The 15245-nt window shown below is 42.7% G+C and overlaps 1 long non-coding RNA gene across 2 annotated transcripts in view; it reads right to left on the bottom strand.

The window, feature by feature from the left end:
- Positions 1–12039: 12039 nt before the first annotated feature.
- LOC123733293 (uncharacterized) overlaps positions 12040–15245 on the bottom strand; it is a 9985-nt gene continuing 6779 nt past the window's right edge. Inside the window, exon 3 of one of the 2 annotated variants that reach the window (XR_006763728.1) lies at positions 12040–12082. This is a non-coding gene — a long non-coding RNA (uncharacterized lncRNA). Of the gene's footprint in view, positions 12083–12507; positions 12554–15245 lie in introns of those variants that run through there. The other variant, XR_006763729.1, reaches the window with a different exon arrangement.

Below are 15245 nucleotides of genomic sequence, written 5' to 3'. Positions count from 1 at the left end.
ACCTCTCACCATTACCAATAACAGAGGCTACAACAAAACATGCTAACCTCTCACCATTACCAATAACAGAGGCTACAACAAAACATGCTAACCTCTCACCATTACCAATAACAGAGGCTACAACAAAACATGCTAACCTCTCACCATTACCAATAACAGAGGCTACAACAAAACATGCTAACCTCTCACCATTACCAATAACAGAGGCTACAACAAAACATGCTAACCTCTCACCATTACCAATAACAGAGGCTACAACAAAACATGCTAACCTCTCACCATTACCAATAACAGAGGCTACAACAAAACATGCTAACCTCTCACCATTACCAATAACAGAGGCTACAACAAAACATGCTAACCTCTCACCATTACCAATAACAGAGGCTACAACAAAACATGTTAACCTCTCACCATTACCAATAACAGAGGCTACAACAAAACATGCTAACCTCTCACCATTACCAATAACAGAGGCTACAACAAAACATGCTAACCTCTCACCATTACCAATAACAGAGGCTACAACAAAACATGCTAACCTCTCACCATTACCAATAACAGAGGCTACAACAAAACATGCTAACCCCTCACCATTACCAATAACAGAGGCTACAACAAAACATGCTAACCCCTCACCATTACCAATAACAGAGGCTACAACAAAACATGCTAACCTCTCACCATTACCAATAACAGAGGCTACAACAAAACATGCTAACCTCTCACCATTACCAATAACAGAGGATACAACAAAACATGCTAACCTCTCACCATTACCAATAACAGAGGCTACAACAAAACATGCTAACCTCTCACCATTACCAATAACAGAGGCTACAACAAAACATGCTAACCTCTCACCATTACCAATAACAGAGGCTACAACAAAACATGCTAACCTCTCACCATTACCAATAACAGAGGCTACAACAAAACATGCTAACCCCTCACCATTACCAATAACAGAGGCTACAACAAAACATGCTAACCTCTCACCATTACCAATAACAGAGGATACAACAAAACATGCTAACCTCTCACCATTACCAATAACAGAGGATACAACAAAACATGCTAACCTCTCACCATTACCAATAACAGAGGATACAACAAAACATGCTAACCTCTCACCATTACCAATAACAGAGGCTACAACAAAACATGCTAACCTCTCACCATTACCAATAACAGAGGCTACAACAAAACATGCTAACCTCTCACCATTACCAATAACAGAGACTACAACAAAACATGCTAACCTCTCACCATTACCAATAACAGAGGCTACAACAAAACATGCTAACCTCTCACCATTACCAATAACAGAGGCTACAACAAAACATGCTAACCTCTCACCATTACCAATAACAGAGGATACAACAAAACATGCTAACCTCTCACCATTACCAATAACAGAGGCTACAACAAAACATGCTAACCTCTCACCATTACCAATAACAGAGGCTACAACAAAACATGCTAACCTCTCACCATTACCAATAACAGAGGCTACAACAAAACATGCTAACCTCTCACCATTACCAATAACAGAGGCTACAACAAAACATGCTAACCTCTCACCATTACCAATAACAGAGACTACAACAAAACATGCTAACCTCTCACCATTACCAATAACAGAGGATACAACAAAACATGCTAACCTCTCACCATTACCAATAACAGAGGCTACAACAAAACATGCTAACCTCTCACCATTACCAATAACAGAGGATACAACAAAACATGCTAACCTCTCACCATTACCAATAACAGAGGCTACAAGAAAACATGCTAACCTCTCACCATTACCAATAACAGAGGATACAACACAACATGCTAACCTCTCACCGTTACCAATAACAGAGGCTACAACAAAACATGCTAACCTCTCACCATTACCTATAACAGAGGCTACAACAACACATGCTAACCTCTCACCATTACCAATAACAGAGGCTACAACAACACATGCTAACCTCTCACCATTACCAATAACAGAGGCTACAACAACACATGCTAACCTCTCACCATTACCAATAACAGAGACTACAACAAAACATGCTAACCTCTCACCATCACCAATAACAGAGGCTCATTCCTCATTATTCACGATTAATTCCTGATTATTCATAATCATGGTAGCATCCACATGAATGTAGAAGTGTTCAGAAACATCTATTCTTACTGACAATACAAGTGAAGTGACTCCAAAATGACAGGACATTATTCACCATTCAGTTTCTATTAGGAAAAACATCATCCAAAACACAACCAAGACAAACTGCAAATGAATTCAACAGGTTTGTAGAATCACACGCTTGATGTAATCACTGCAGGTATGGAATATTGGACCCAACACTAAACTTTTGACTAAATTAATTTGTCCAAATAATTAAGACTTCTTCAAATAGGAGAACTAAACTCAGCAATAAAAGAAACGTCCTCTCACTGTCATTTGCGTTTATTTTCAGAAAACTTAACATGTGTAAATATTTGTATGAACATAACAAGATTCAACAACTGAGACATAAACTGAACAAGTTCCACAGACATGTGACTAACAGAAATGGAATAATGTGTCCCTGAACAAAGGGAGGGGGTCAAAATCAAAAGTAACAGTCAGTATCTGGTGTGGCCACCAGCTGCATCAAGAACTGCAGTGCATCTCTTCCTCATGGACTGCACCAGATTTGCCAGTTCTTGATGTGAGATGTTACCCCACTCTTCCACCAAGGCACCTGCAAGTTCCCCGGACATTTCTGGGGGAATGGCCCTAGCCCCTCACCCTCCGATCCAACAGGTCCCAGACGTGCTCAATGGGACTGAGATTTCGGGCTCTTCGCTGGCCATGGCAGAACACTGACATTCCTGTCTTGCAGGAAATCACGCACAGAACAAGTAGTATGGCTGGTGGCATTGTCATGCTGGAGGGTCATGTCAGGATGAGCCTGCAGGAAGGGTACCACATGAGAGAGGAGGATGTCTTCCCTGTAACGCACAGCGTTGAGATTGCCTGCAATGACAACAAGCTCAGTCCGGTGATGCTGTAACACACTGCCCCAGACCATGACGGACCCTCCACCTCCAAATCGATCCCGCTCCAGAGTACAGGCCTCGGTGTAACGCTCATTCCTTCGACGATAAACGCGAATCCGACCATCACCCCTGGTGAGCCAAAACCTCGACTCGTCAATGAAGAGCACTTTTTGCCAGTCCTGTCTGGTCCAGCGATGGTGGGTTTGTGCCCATAGGTGACGTTGTTGCCGGTGATGTCTGGTGAGGACCTGCCTTACAACAGGCCTACAAGCCCTCAGCCCAGCCTCTCTCAGCCTATTGAGGATAGTCTGAGCACTGATGGAGGGATTGTGCATTCCTGGTGTAACTCGGGCAGTTGTTGCCATCCTGTACCTGTCCCGCAGGTGTGATGTTCAGATGTACCGATCCTGCGGAGGTGTTGTTACACATGGTCTGCCACTGTGAGGACGAACAGCTGTCCGTCCTGTCTCCCTGTAGCGCTGTCTTAGGCGTCTCATAGTACGGACATTGCAATTTATTGCCCTGGCCACATTTGCAGTCCTCATGCCTCCTTGCAGCATGCCTAATGCACGTTCACACAGATGAGCAGGGACTCTAGGCATCTTTCTTTGGGTGTTTTTCAGAGTCAGTAGAAAGGCCTCTTTAGTGTCCTAAGTTATCATAACTGTGACCTTCATTGCCTACCGTCTGTAAGCTGTTAGTGTCTTAAGGACCATTCCACAGGTGCATGTTCATTAATTGTTTATGGTTCATTGAACAAGCATGGGGAAACAGTGCTTAAACCCTTTTCAATAAAGATCTGTGAAGTTATTTTGATTTTTACGAATTATCTTTGAAAGACAGGGTCCTGAAAAAGGGATGTTTCTTTTTTTGCTGAGTTTAGACGCCGAAAGTGCTTTCATATCTAAAACGGTAAAAAATACAGTCTTGGCCAAAAGTTTTGAGAATGACGCAAATATTAATTTTCACAAAGTCTGCTGCCCCAGTTTGTATGCTGGCAATTTGCGTATACTCGAGAATGTTATGAAGAGTGATCAGATCAATTGCAAATAATTGCCAAGTTTCTCTTTGCCATGCAAATGAACTGAATCCCCCAAAAACATTGCCACAAAAGGACCAGCTGACATCATGTCAGTGATTCTCTCGGTAACACAGGTGTGAGTGTTGACGAGGACAAGGCTGGAGATCACTCTGTCATGCTGATTGAGTTCGAATAACAGACTGGAAGCTTCAAAAGGAGGGTGGTGCTTGGAATCATTATTCTCCCTCTGTCAACCATGGTTACCTGCAAGGAAACACGTGTCGTCATCATTGCTTTGCACAAAAAGGGCTTCACAGGCAAGGATATTGCTGCCAGTAAGATTGCACCTAAATCAACCATTTATCGGATCATCAAGAACTTCAAGGAGAGCGGTTCAATTGTTGTGAAGAAGGCGTCAGGGCGCCCAAGAAAGTCCAGCAAGCGCCAGGACCGTTTCCTAAAGTTGATTCAGCTGCGGGATCGGGGCACCACCAGTACAGAGCTTGCTCAGGAATGGCAGCAGGCAGGTGTGAGTTTTTCGGAGGATGGCCTGGTGTCAAGAAGGGCAGCAAAGAAGCCACTTCTCTCCAGGAAAAACATCAGGGACAGACTGATATTCTGAAAAAGGTACAGGGATTGGATTGCTGAGGACTGGGGTAAAGTCATTTTCTCTGATGAATCCCCTTTCCGATTGTTTGGGGCATCCGGAAAAAAGCTTGTCCGGAGAAGGCAAGGTGAGCGCTACCATCAGTCCTGTGTCATGCCAACAGTAAAGCATCCTGAGACCATTCATGTGTGGGGTTGCTTCTCAGCCAAGGGAGTGGGCTCACTCACAATTTTGCCTAAGAACACAGCCATGAATAAAGAATGGTACCAACACATCCTCCGAGAGCAACTTCTCCCAACCATCCAGGAACAGTTTGGTGACGAACAATGCCTTTTCCAGCATGATGGAGCACCTTGCCATAAGGCAAAAGTGATAACTAAGTGGCTCTGGGAACAAAACATTGATATTTTGGGTCCATGGCCAGGAAACTCCCCAGACCTTAATCCCATTGAGAACTTGTGGTCAATCCTCAAGAGGCAGGTGGACAAACAAAAACCCACAAATTCCGACAAACTCCAAGCATTGATTATGCAAGAATGGGCTGCCATCAGTCAGGATGTGGCCCAGAGGTTAATTGACAGCATGCCAGGGCGGATTGCAGAGGTCTTGAAAAAGAAGGGTCAGCACTGCAAATATTGACTCATTGCTTCAACTTCATGTGATTGTCAATAAAAGCCTTTGACACTTATGAAATGCTTGTAATTATACTTCAGTATTCCATAGTAACATCTGACAAAAATATCTAAAGACACTGAAGCAGTAGACTTGTGAAAATTAATATTTGTGTCATTCTAAAACTTTTGGCCACGACTGTATATGTATGAATACCTTTAAATAAAAGGTGACATTCTGTACTGTCACCCAATATGAAACATTCGATCTCAAATCCAAAATGCTGGAGCATAGCACCACATTTAAAACTGTAAGCTTCACTGTCCAAACATATATGGTGTGGACTATGTGTGCCTGGTAAACACATGTGGATCTGGTGAACAGTTATCACTTGTTGACCAACTACAGGAATACTGACCTCAGAGTCTCCAGTTTACAGTGGGGATTCCCCAGTCCAGCAGAGACCAGCTTCACTCCTGAATCCTTCAGGTCATTGTTACTCAGGTCCAGCTCTCTCAGGTGTGAAGGGTTTGACTCCAGAGCTGAGACCAGAGAAGCACAGCCTTCCTCTGTGACTAGACAGCCTGACAGCCTGCAAAGAGTCAAATCATATTAAAATCACACTGCTATGCTTTGGTGGTGAAAATAGAAGCAGTATATTTTTATTAACATATTCAGATACATCAGTCTCCTGAAACCTGCCATATATATTCATAAATTAATGTATCATTATTAGAAATGACAAATTATCAAAGTTTTGCCTGCAGATAGAAACATGTATAATACAAATATTTGAGTAGACTGACCAGACCAGTTTAAAAGCAGTATCAGTCAAAAGACAGACAGTGAGGTATCAGATTTAGATTGTATTGAGTATACAGTCCACACCATATCTATTTTGACAGTGAAGATAACAATTTAAATGTGGTTCTAAACTCTAACATTTTGGATTTCAGATCAAATGTTTCATGTGAGGTGACAGTATATAATGTCACCTTTTATTTGAGGATATTTTCATACATATCTGTTTCACCATTTAGACAAATAAAAGCACTTTATGTATCTAGTCCCCCCATTTGAAGAAGTCATAAGTATTCTGACCAAATCACTCATAGTGTATTAAAATAGTCAAACGTTTAGTATTTGGTCCCATATTCCTTTAATGCAACAACTACATCAAGCTTGTGACTCAAAGTCGTGTGTTGCATTTGCAGTTTGTTTTGGTTGTGTTTTGGGTTATGTTTTGCACAATATTAAAATGGTGGATGTTTTCTGTCTAAGTGAGAAGATACATGCTGGAGCATAGCACCAAATTTAAAACTTTAAGCTTCACTGTCCAAACACATATGGTGAGGACTATGTGTGTCTGGTAAACACATGAGGATCTGGTGAACAGTTATCACTTGTTGACCAACTACAGGAATACTGACCTCAGAGTCTCCAGTCTGCAGTGTGGATCCTCCAGTCCAGCAGAGAGCAGCTTCACTCCTGAATCCTTCAGGTCATTGTTACTCAGATCCAGCTCTCTCAGGTGTGAGGGGTTTGACCTCAGAGCTGAGACCAGAGAATCACAGCCTTCCTCTGTGACTAGACAGCCTGACAGCCTGCAAAGAGTCAAATCATATTAAAACCACCCTGCTATTCTTTGGTGGTGAAAATAGTGGCAGTATATTTCTTCAACATATTCAGATATATCAGTGTCCTGAAACCTTCCATATCTATTCAGAAATTAATGTATCATATTATAAATTACAAATTATCAATGTTTTGCCTGCAGATAGAAACATGTACAGTACAAATAATTGAGTAGACTGACCAGACCAGTTTAAAAGCAGTATCAGTCAAAAGACAGACAGTGAGGTATCAGATTTAGATTGTATTGAGTATACAGTCCACACCATATCTATTTTGACAGTGAAGATAACAATTTAAATGTGGCTCTATACTCCAACATTTTGGATTTGAGATCAAATGTTTCATTTGAGGTGACAGTATAAAATGTCACCTTTTATTTGAGGATATTTTCATACATATCTGTTTCACGTTTAGAAATGAAAGCAGTTCATGTATCTAGTCCCCCTATTAGAAGAAGTCATAAGTATTTTGACCAGTTCACTATTATATTAAAGTAGTCAAACGTTTAGTGTTTGGTTGTAAACTAGTTGGTTGCATTTGCAGTTTGTTTTGGTTGTGTTTTGCACCAATAATAAAATGGTGGATGATGACTGGATAATTATCTGTCTAAGTGAGTAGATAACATGTTTCTAAACACTACTAAATTAATCCTGATGATAACATGATTAATACAAATCATGAATGAATCATCAATAATAATGAGAGAGAAAGTTACAGAGTCTACAACAAAACATGCTAACCTCTCACCATTACCAATAACAGAGACTACAACAAAACATGCTAACCTCTCACCATTACCAATAACAGAGACTACAACAAAACATGCTAACCTCTCACCATTACCAATAACAGAGGCTACAACAAAACATGCTAACCACTCACCATTACCAATAACAGAGGCTACAACAAAACATGCTAACCTCTCACCATTACCAATAACAGAGACTACAACAAAACATGCTAACCTCTCACCATTACCAATAACAGAGGCTACAACAAAACATGCTAACCTCTCACCATTACCAATAACAGAGGATACAACAGAACATGCTAACCTCTCACCATTACCAATAACAGAGGCTACAACAAAACATGCTAACCTCTCACCATTACCAATAACAGAGGATACAACAGAACATGCTAACCTCTCACCATTACCAATAACAGAGGCTACAACAAAACATGCTAACCTCTCACCATTACCAATAACAGAGGGGGTTTGATCTTTGTTAGTAGAATCACAAGCCTCACTGCAGGTGTCAGGAATCCCGCTTCCTGAGTCTGTTTCTGCCTGAGCTGACTGTTTTCTGTTTGGAGTCTAAGGGTGCGTTCAGAAACCTATCTGGTTGCTAGGCAACGAAGTTAGGCGGGAGATCTAGTGATTACCCTACACCTGCATCTCATCAACCTTCTGCACACCTGGTCCTGATCATCACCTCTTCATAAGCCCTGAGCTGACATCCATTCCCTGCTGGATCGTTAGCAACGAACAGCCTCATGTTTCCTGAGCTAGTCTTGTTGTTTTGTTCTTGTTACTGGTTACTCCCCCCCGTTTACTCTGTCTACAGTCATCCTCCCGGAACATTCAACTCCCTTACCTGGCCGTCGGTGGATACAGTGACGTCATTGAATCCACCCATCTACTCTCATCAACTCACCTCCGCTGCCGCTCCGTCTCCTGGATCACTCAAATTACACATCAAGACTACCAATAAATACTCACCTTCATTTTACTCACCTTGTCCTGGTCTGCTTCTGGGTTCTGTCTTAGAGAAACGTGACAGCAGGCATGGAATATGGGACAACATGCTAAACTTATGACTACTTTAATACACTATAAGTAATATGTCCGAATAATTACGACTTTTTCAAATGGGAGAACTACATGCATAAAGTACTTTCATATCTGATAATACTGACCTCAGAGTCTCCAGTTTACAGTGGGGATTCCCTAGTCCAGCAGAGAGCAGCTCCACTCCTGAATCCTTCAGGTCATTGTTACTCAGGTCCAGCTCTCTCAGGTGTGAGGGGTTTGAACTGAGAACTGAGGCCAACACTTTACAGGATGTGTCTGTGAGTTTACAGCCAGTGAGTCTGCAAACACAGAAGAAATACAATGACAGACAGGTTGTATTAAAATGATACGCTTAGCTTTCTCTGTTTACGCTGTTACCCATTTACAAATAATGTGTTGGGTTTGACCTCAGAGCTGAGACCAGAGAAGCACAGCCTTCCTCTGTGACTCCACAGCCTGACAAAGAGATCATGACTTCAAACACATTGTTAATTTAGTGTAGAAGGACAATGGCAGATGCATTTGGTTAATTCTCCCAAACAACATATAGATTCTTCTTCTGTCTCCTAGAGTTGTATGGTCATATTGTTATACTAATGTGAAAATCAATGCATTTATTCAATGTGTTCAATATAATATTATACACATATTATAATGAATATTTTTCTTTAACCTGAATATTTCTTCCTGATGATTAGATTTTATATGTCATTTTATGTACTCACAGAAATGCACTGGAGGCTTTGAACACTGGCAGCAGCCTCAGAAGACCTTCCTCTGATCTGGAGTATTTCTTCAGGTCAAACACATCCAGCTCCTTTTCTGAAGTCAGCAACACAAAGACCAGAGCTGACCACTGTGCAGGTGACAGGTTGGGTTTTGAGAGACTTCCTGATCTCAGGTAGAATTGGATCTCCTCCACTAGAGAATGGTCATTCAGTTCATTCAGACAGTGGAACAGATTGATGCACCTCTCTGTAGAGGGATTCTCCCTGATCTTCTTCTTGATGTACTTGACTGTTTTTTCATGGGTCTTTGAGCTGCTTCTTGTCTTTGTCAGTAGATCTCGTAAGTGCTTCTGATTGGACTCCAGTGAGAGTCCCAGAAGGAAGCGGAGGAACAGGTCCAGGTTTCCCGTCTCACTGTGTAAGGCTTTATCCACAGCACTCTTGTAGAAAGAAACTTCAGACTTGTCTCTGAACAGCGCAGAAAGGTTCCTGGACGTTGATTGCGGTTCGGCCATTAGATTCTCATTGTTGTTAATGAATGAGAGGAACACATACACAGCAGCCAGAAACTCCTGAATGCTCAGATGAACAAAGCAGTACACCTTGTCTTGGTACAGAACACATTCCTCTTTAAAGAGCTGTGTGCACAATCCTGAGTACACCGAGGCTTCATTGACATCAATGCCAGCCTCTTTCAGGTCTTCTTCATAGAAAATCAGATTGCCATTCACTAGCTGTTGAAAAGCCAGTTTTCCCAGTGACAGAATGCTCTCTTTATTCCAGTGGGGACCTGTCTCTTCTTTCCCAAGATACTTTTCATTCTTCTGTTTGGTATGAAACACCACAAGGTGTGTGTACATCTCAGTCAGAGTCTTGGGCATCTCTTCTCTCTTATGTTTCAGTATGTGTTCGAGGACTGTTGCAGAGATCCAACAGAAGACTGGAATGTGGCACATGATGTGGAGACTCCTTGATGTCTTTATGTGTGAGATGATTCTGCTGGCCAGGTCCTCATCACTGAATCTCTTTCTGAAGTACTCCTCCTTCTGTGGGTCATTGAACCCTCGTACCTCCGTCACCTGGTCAACACACTCTGAAGGGATCCTATTGGCTGCTGCAGGTCGGGTAGTTATCCAGAGGAGAGCAGAGGGAAGCAGATTTCCCTTGATGAGATTTGTCAGCAGAACATCCACTGAGGTTGACTTTGTGACGTCCCAACAGATCTTATTCTTCTGGAAGTCTAGGGGCAGTCGGCACTCATCCAGACCATCAAAGATGAACAGAACTTTGTACTTGTCGTAGATGGAGATTCCTGATTGTTTGGTTTCCATTGAGAAGTGATTAAGAAGTTCAATCAAAGTGTGTTTGTCCCCTTTCATCAAATTCAGCTCCCGAAAAGGGAATGAAAACACAAATTGAACATCCTGATTTGCTTTTCCTTCAGCCCAGTCCAGAATGAACTTCTGCACAGAGACTGTTTTTCCAATGCCAGCGACTCCCTTTGTCAGCACAGTTCTGATAAGTTTGTCTTGTCCAGTTAAGGGTTTGAAGATGTCGTTACATTTGACTGCAGTCTCTGGTCTTGCTTGTTTCCTGGTTGTTGTCTCAATCTGTCTCAGCTCATGTTCATTATTGACCTCTCCTGTTCCACCCTCTGTGATGTAGAGCTCTGTGTAGATCTTATTGAGAAGTGTTGGGTTTCCTTGTTTAGCGATCCCCTCAAATACACATTGAAACTTCTTCTTTAGATTAGATTTGAGTTCACGTTGGCAAATCACAGCAAGCTCATCTGAATCTAGAAATAACACAGATGATATTAATATTACGTCTGTTTTAATGCCTACAGTATTGTAGGACTGTTATAAAGTTTTTAATTATACTAATTTCTTCACATATATAACTGTCTATATAAATGTGTAAATGTTTTCATAATGCATTACAGACTGGTGTAACTGATTATATTATTATTGGTGTTATTGATGGTATTATTAATGTTGTCTCTCTCTCTCTCTCTCTGTCTCTCTCTCTCTCTCTAAATTAATCACCACAACACATCCCTGCTGCTACTTGATGAGGTCACTAGGTGTTGTGTTAAGGTTGCTACAATATCATTGAGTTATATAGCTACTTTAGCTGTACTTTAGCCACAGCTTTTAAATGTTATAAAACAGCATTCAACATGAGGCAGACAGATCTTACATTTCTCCAGTGTGTCAGCAAGCTCCTTCTGGTTCATTTTCCTCAGGATGTGCAGTGTGATCTTCAGAGCCCCCTCTCTGGCACTGCTCTCCTGCTTCTCATCTTCAGCATCCACCACTTCCTTATCCTGCTTCTGACTCTCATAGCCTTCTGGGAGTTCAGGACTAAGAATCCTCTTGAACATCTTCAGCTCGTTCTTCACAAATGTCATCATTTTCTCTTCAAGCAACTGAAATAAATCAAGTAAATAAGTTAATCAAGAGAAGAAATGCTTTCTCATTAACACATTAATGAATGATTGACAGATCAACTTTACTTGAGGTAAACAAAAACAAATGTACATAACAGGACCACATACACTGAATATAGAGTCCAGGTCTGTTTGATGACTCTGGGAAGACTGACCACTGAGAATCTCTGACTCTGATCTCTCCTGTTGGTTTCTGTGGACAAAACATGAGATTACATCTCCTCATCCAGGGAGTACACACACACACACAACACACACACACACACACACACACACACACACACACACACACACACACACACACACACACACACACACACACACACACACACACACACACACACACACACACACACACACACACACACACACACACAGGGAGGGAACGTTGTGTTTGTTTAATATTGTTTTAGGACTATGAAAATGGACTAAAGGATTAGCCTATGGATTATGAAAACAACAAAAAGAAATGTGAAAATGGGAGAGGAGAAATGACTAGAGACAGTGTTGTTTAACTCACTGACCATGACCCATGAGTTATTCTTACCTTTGTTCAGTAGAAAAGTCTCCCTCTCTAAAGTTTATAGGTTCAAACATAGACTGGTCACTCTTCATGGACACACAGCTGGGGACACGGGAGGCTGGTCTCTCCTGCTTGATTGGACTTCAACACAACAGAGACAAACATTACATCTCTCATCTACTCTGATCTCAGATGGGAAACATATGAAGAGCTCTGGATCAGACAGACAGACAGACAGACAGACAGACAGACAGACAGACAGACAGACAGACAGACAGACAGACAGACAGACAGACAGACAGACAGACAGACAGACAGACAGACAGACAGACAGACAGACAGACAGACAGAAAGCGGGACAGACAAACAGAGATAGACAGAGACAGACAGACAGACAGAGACAGACACAGACAGAAACATACAGACAGAGAGAGACAGACAGACAGAAAGCGGGACAGACAGTCAGAGACAGGCACAGACAGACAGACACATACAGACAGAGAAAGACACACAGACAGAGACAGACAGAAATTAGAAAGACAGACAGACAGACACAAAGAAAGACACATAGACAGACAGAGACAGACAGACAGACAGACAGACAGACAGACAGACAGACAGACAGACAGACAGACAGACAGACAGACAGACAGACAGTTAACGACATAAAGACAGACAGAGACAGACACAGAGACATACAGGCACAGAGAAAGACACAGAGACAGACACTGAGACAGACAAACACAGAGACAGACAGACACAGACACAGAGACAGACAGACACACAGAAACAGACACACCGACAGAGAGACAGAGAGAGACACACACAGACACAGAGACAGTGAGACAGAGACACACATACAGACAGAGACAGACAGAGAAAGACACACAGACAGACAGACAGACAGACAGACAGACAGACAGACAGACAGACAGACAGACAGACAGACAGACAGACAGAAACAGACACAGAGAGACACAGCGACACACACAGACAGACACAGAGACAGACAGACAGACAGACAGACAGACAGACAGACAGACAGACAGACAGCGAAATACACACAGACAGAGAGACAGGCAAAGAGACAGACAGACAGACAGACAGACAGACAAACAGAGACACAGACAGAAAGCGGGACAGACAGTCAGAGACAGACAGACAGACAGACAGACAGACAGACAGACAGACAGACAGACAGAAAGAAAGAGACAGACAGACAGACAGACAGACAGACAGACAGACAGACAGACAGACAGACAGACAGACAGACAGACAGACAGACAGAAAGCGGGACAGACAAACAGAGATAGACAGAGACAGACAGAGACAGAGACAGACAGACAGAGACAGACACAGACAGACACATACAGACAAAGAGAGACAGACAGACTGAAAGCGGGACAGACAGTCAGAGACAGGCAAAGACAGACAAACAGACAGACAGAGACACAGACAGAAAGCGGGACAGACAGTCAGAGACAGACAGACAAACAGACAGACAGAGACACAGACAGAAAGCGGGACAGACAGTCAGAGACAGACAGACAGAAAGATACAGATTGACAGACAGACAGACAGACAGAAAGATACAGACAGACAGACAGACAGAAAGATACAGACAGAGAAAGACACACAGACAGACAGAGACAGACAGAGACAGACAGACAGACAGACAGAGACAGACACACAGACAGAAACAGACATACAGACAGAGAAAGACACACAGACAGACAGAGACAGACACAGACAGACAGACAGACAGACAGACAGACAGACAGACAGACAGACAGACAGACAGACAGACAGACAGACAGACAGACAGACAGACAGACAGACAGACAGACAGCGAAATACACACAGACAGAGAGACAGGCAAAGAGACAGACAGACAGATAGACAGACAGACAGAGACAGACAGAAACAGACACAGAGAGACACAGAGACACACACAGACAGACACAGAGACAGTGAGACAGACAGACAGACAGACAGACAGACAGACAGACAGACAGACAGACAGACAGACAGACAGACAGACAGACAGACAGACAGACAGACAGCGAAATACACACATACAGAGAGACAGGCAAAGAGACAGACAGACAGACAGACAGACAGACAGACAGACAAACAGAGACACAGACAGAAAGCGGGACAGACAGTCAGAGATAGACAGACAGACAGACAGAAAGAGACAGACAGACAGACAGACAGACAGACAGACAGACAGACAGACAGACAGACAGACAGACAGACAGAAAGCGGGACAGACAAACAGAGATAGACAGAGACAGACAGAGACAGAGACAGACAGACAGAGACAGACACAGACAGACACATACAGACAAAGAGAGACAGACAGACTGAAAGCGGGACAGACAGTCAGAGACAGGCAAAGACAGACAAACAGACAGACAGAGACACAGACAGAAAGCGGGACAGACAGTCAGAGACAGACAGACAAACAGACAGACAGAGACACAGACAGAAAGCGGGACAGACAGTCAGAGACAGACAGACAGAAAGATACAGATTGACAGACAGACAGACAGACAGACAGACAGACAGACAGAAAGATACAGACAGACAGACAGACAGAAAGATACAGACAGACAGACAGACAGACAGACAGACAGACAGACAGACAGACAGACAGACAGACAGACAGACAGAGACAGACAGAAACAGACATACAGACAGAGAAAGACACACAGACAGACAGAGACAGACAGAGACAGACTGACAGAAACAGACACAGAGAGACACAGAGACACAGAGACACAGACAGACAGACAGACAGACAGACAGACAGACAGACAGACAGACAGAC

The sequence above is a fragment of the Salmo salar genome, unplaced genomic scaffold (assembly GCF_905237065.1).
Source record: "Salmo salar unplaced genomic scaffold, Ssal_v3.1, whole genome shotgun sequence".
Taxonomy (NCBI): domain Eukaryota; kingdom Metazoa; phylum Chordata; class Actinopteri; order Salmoniformes; family Salmonidae; genus Salmo; species Salmo salar.
The sequence above is the reverse complement of the archived record's forward strand: the minus strand, read 5'-3'. Positions and strand labels throughout refer to the sequence as shown.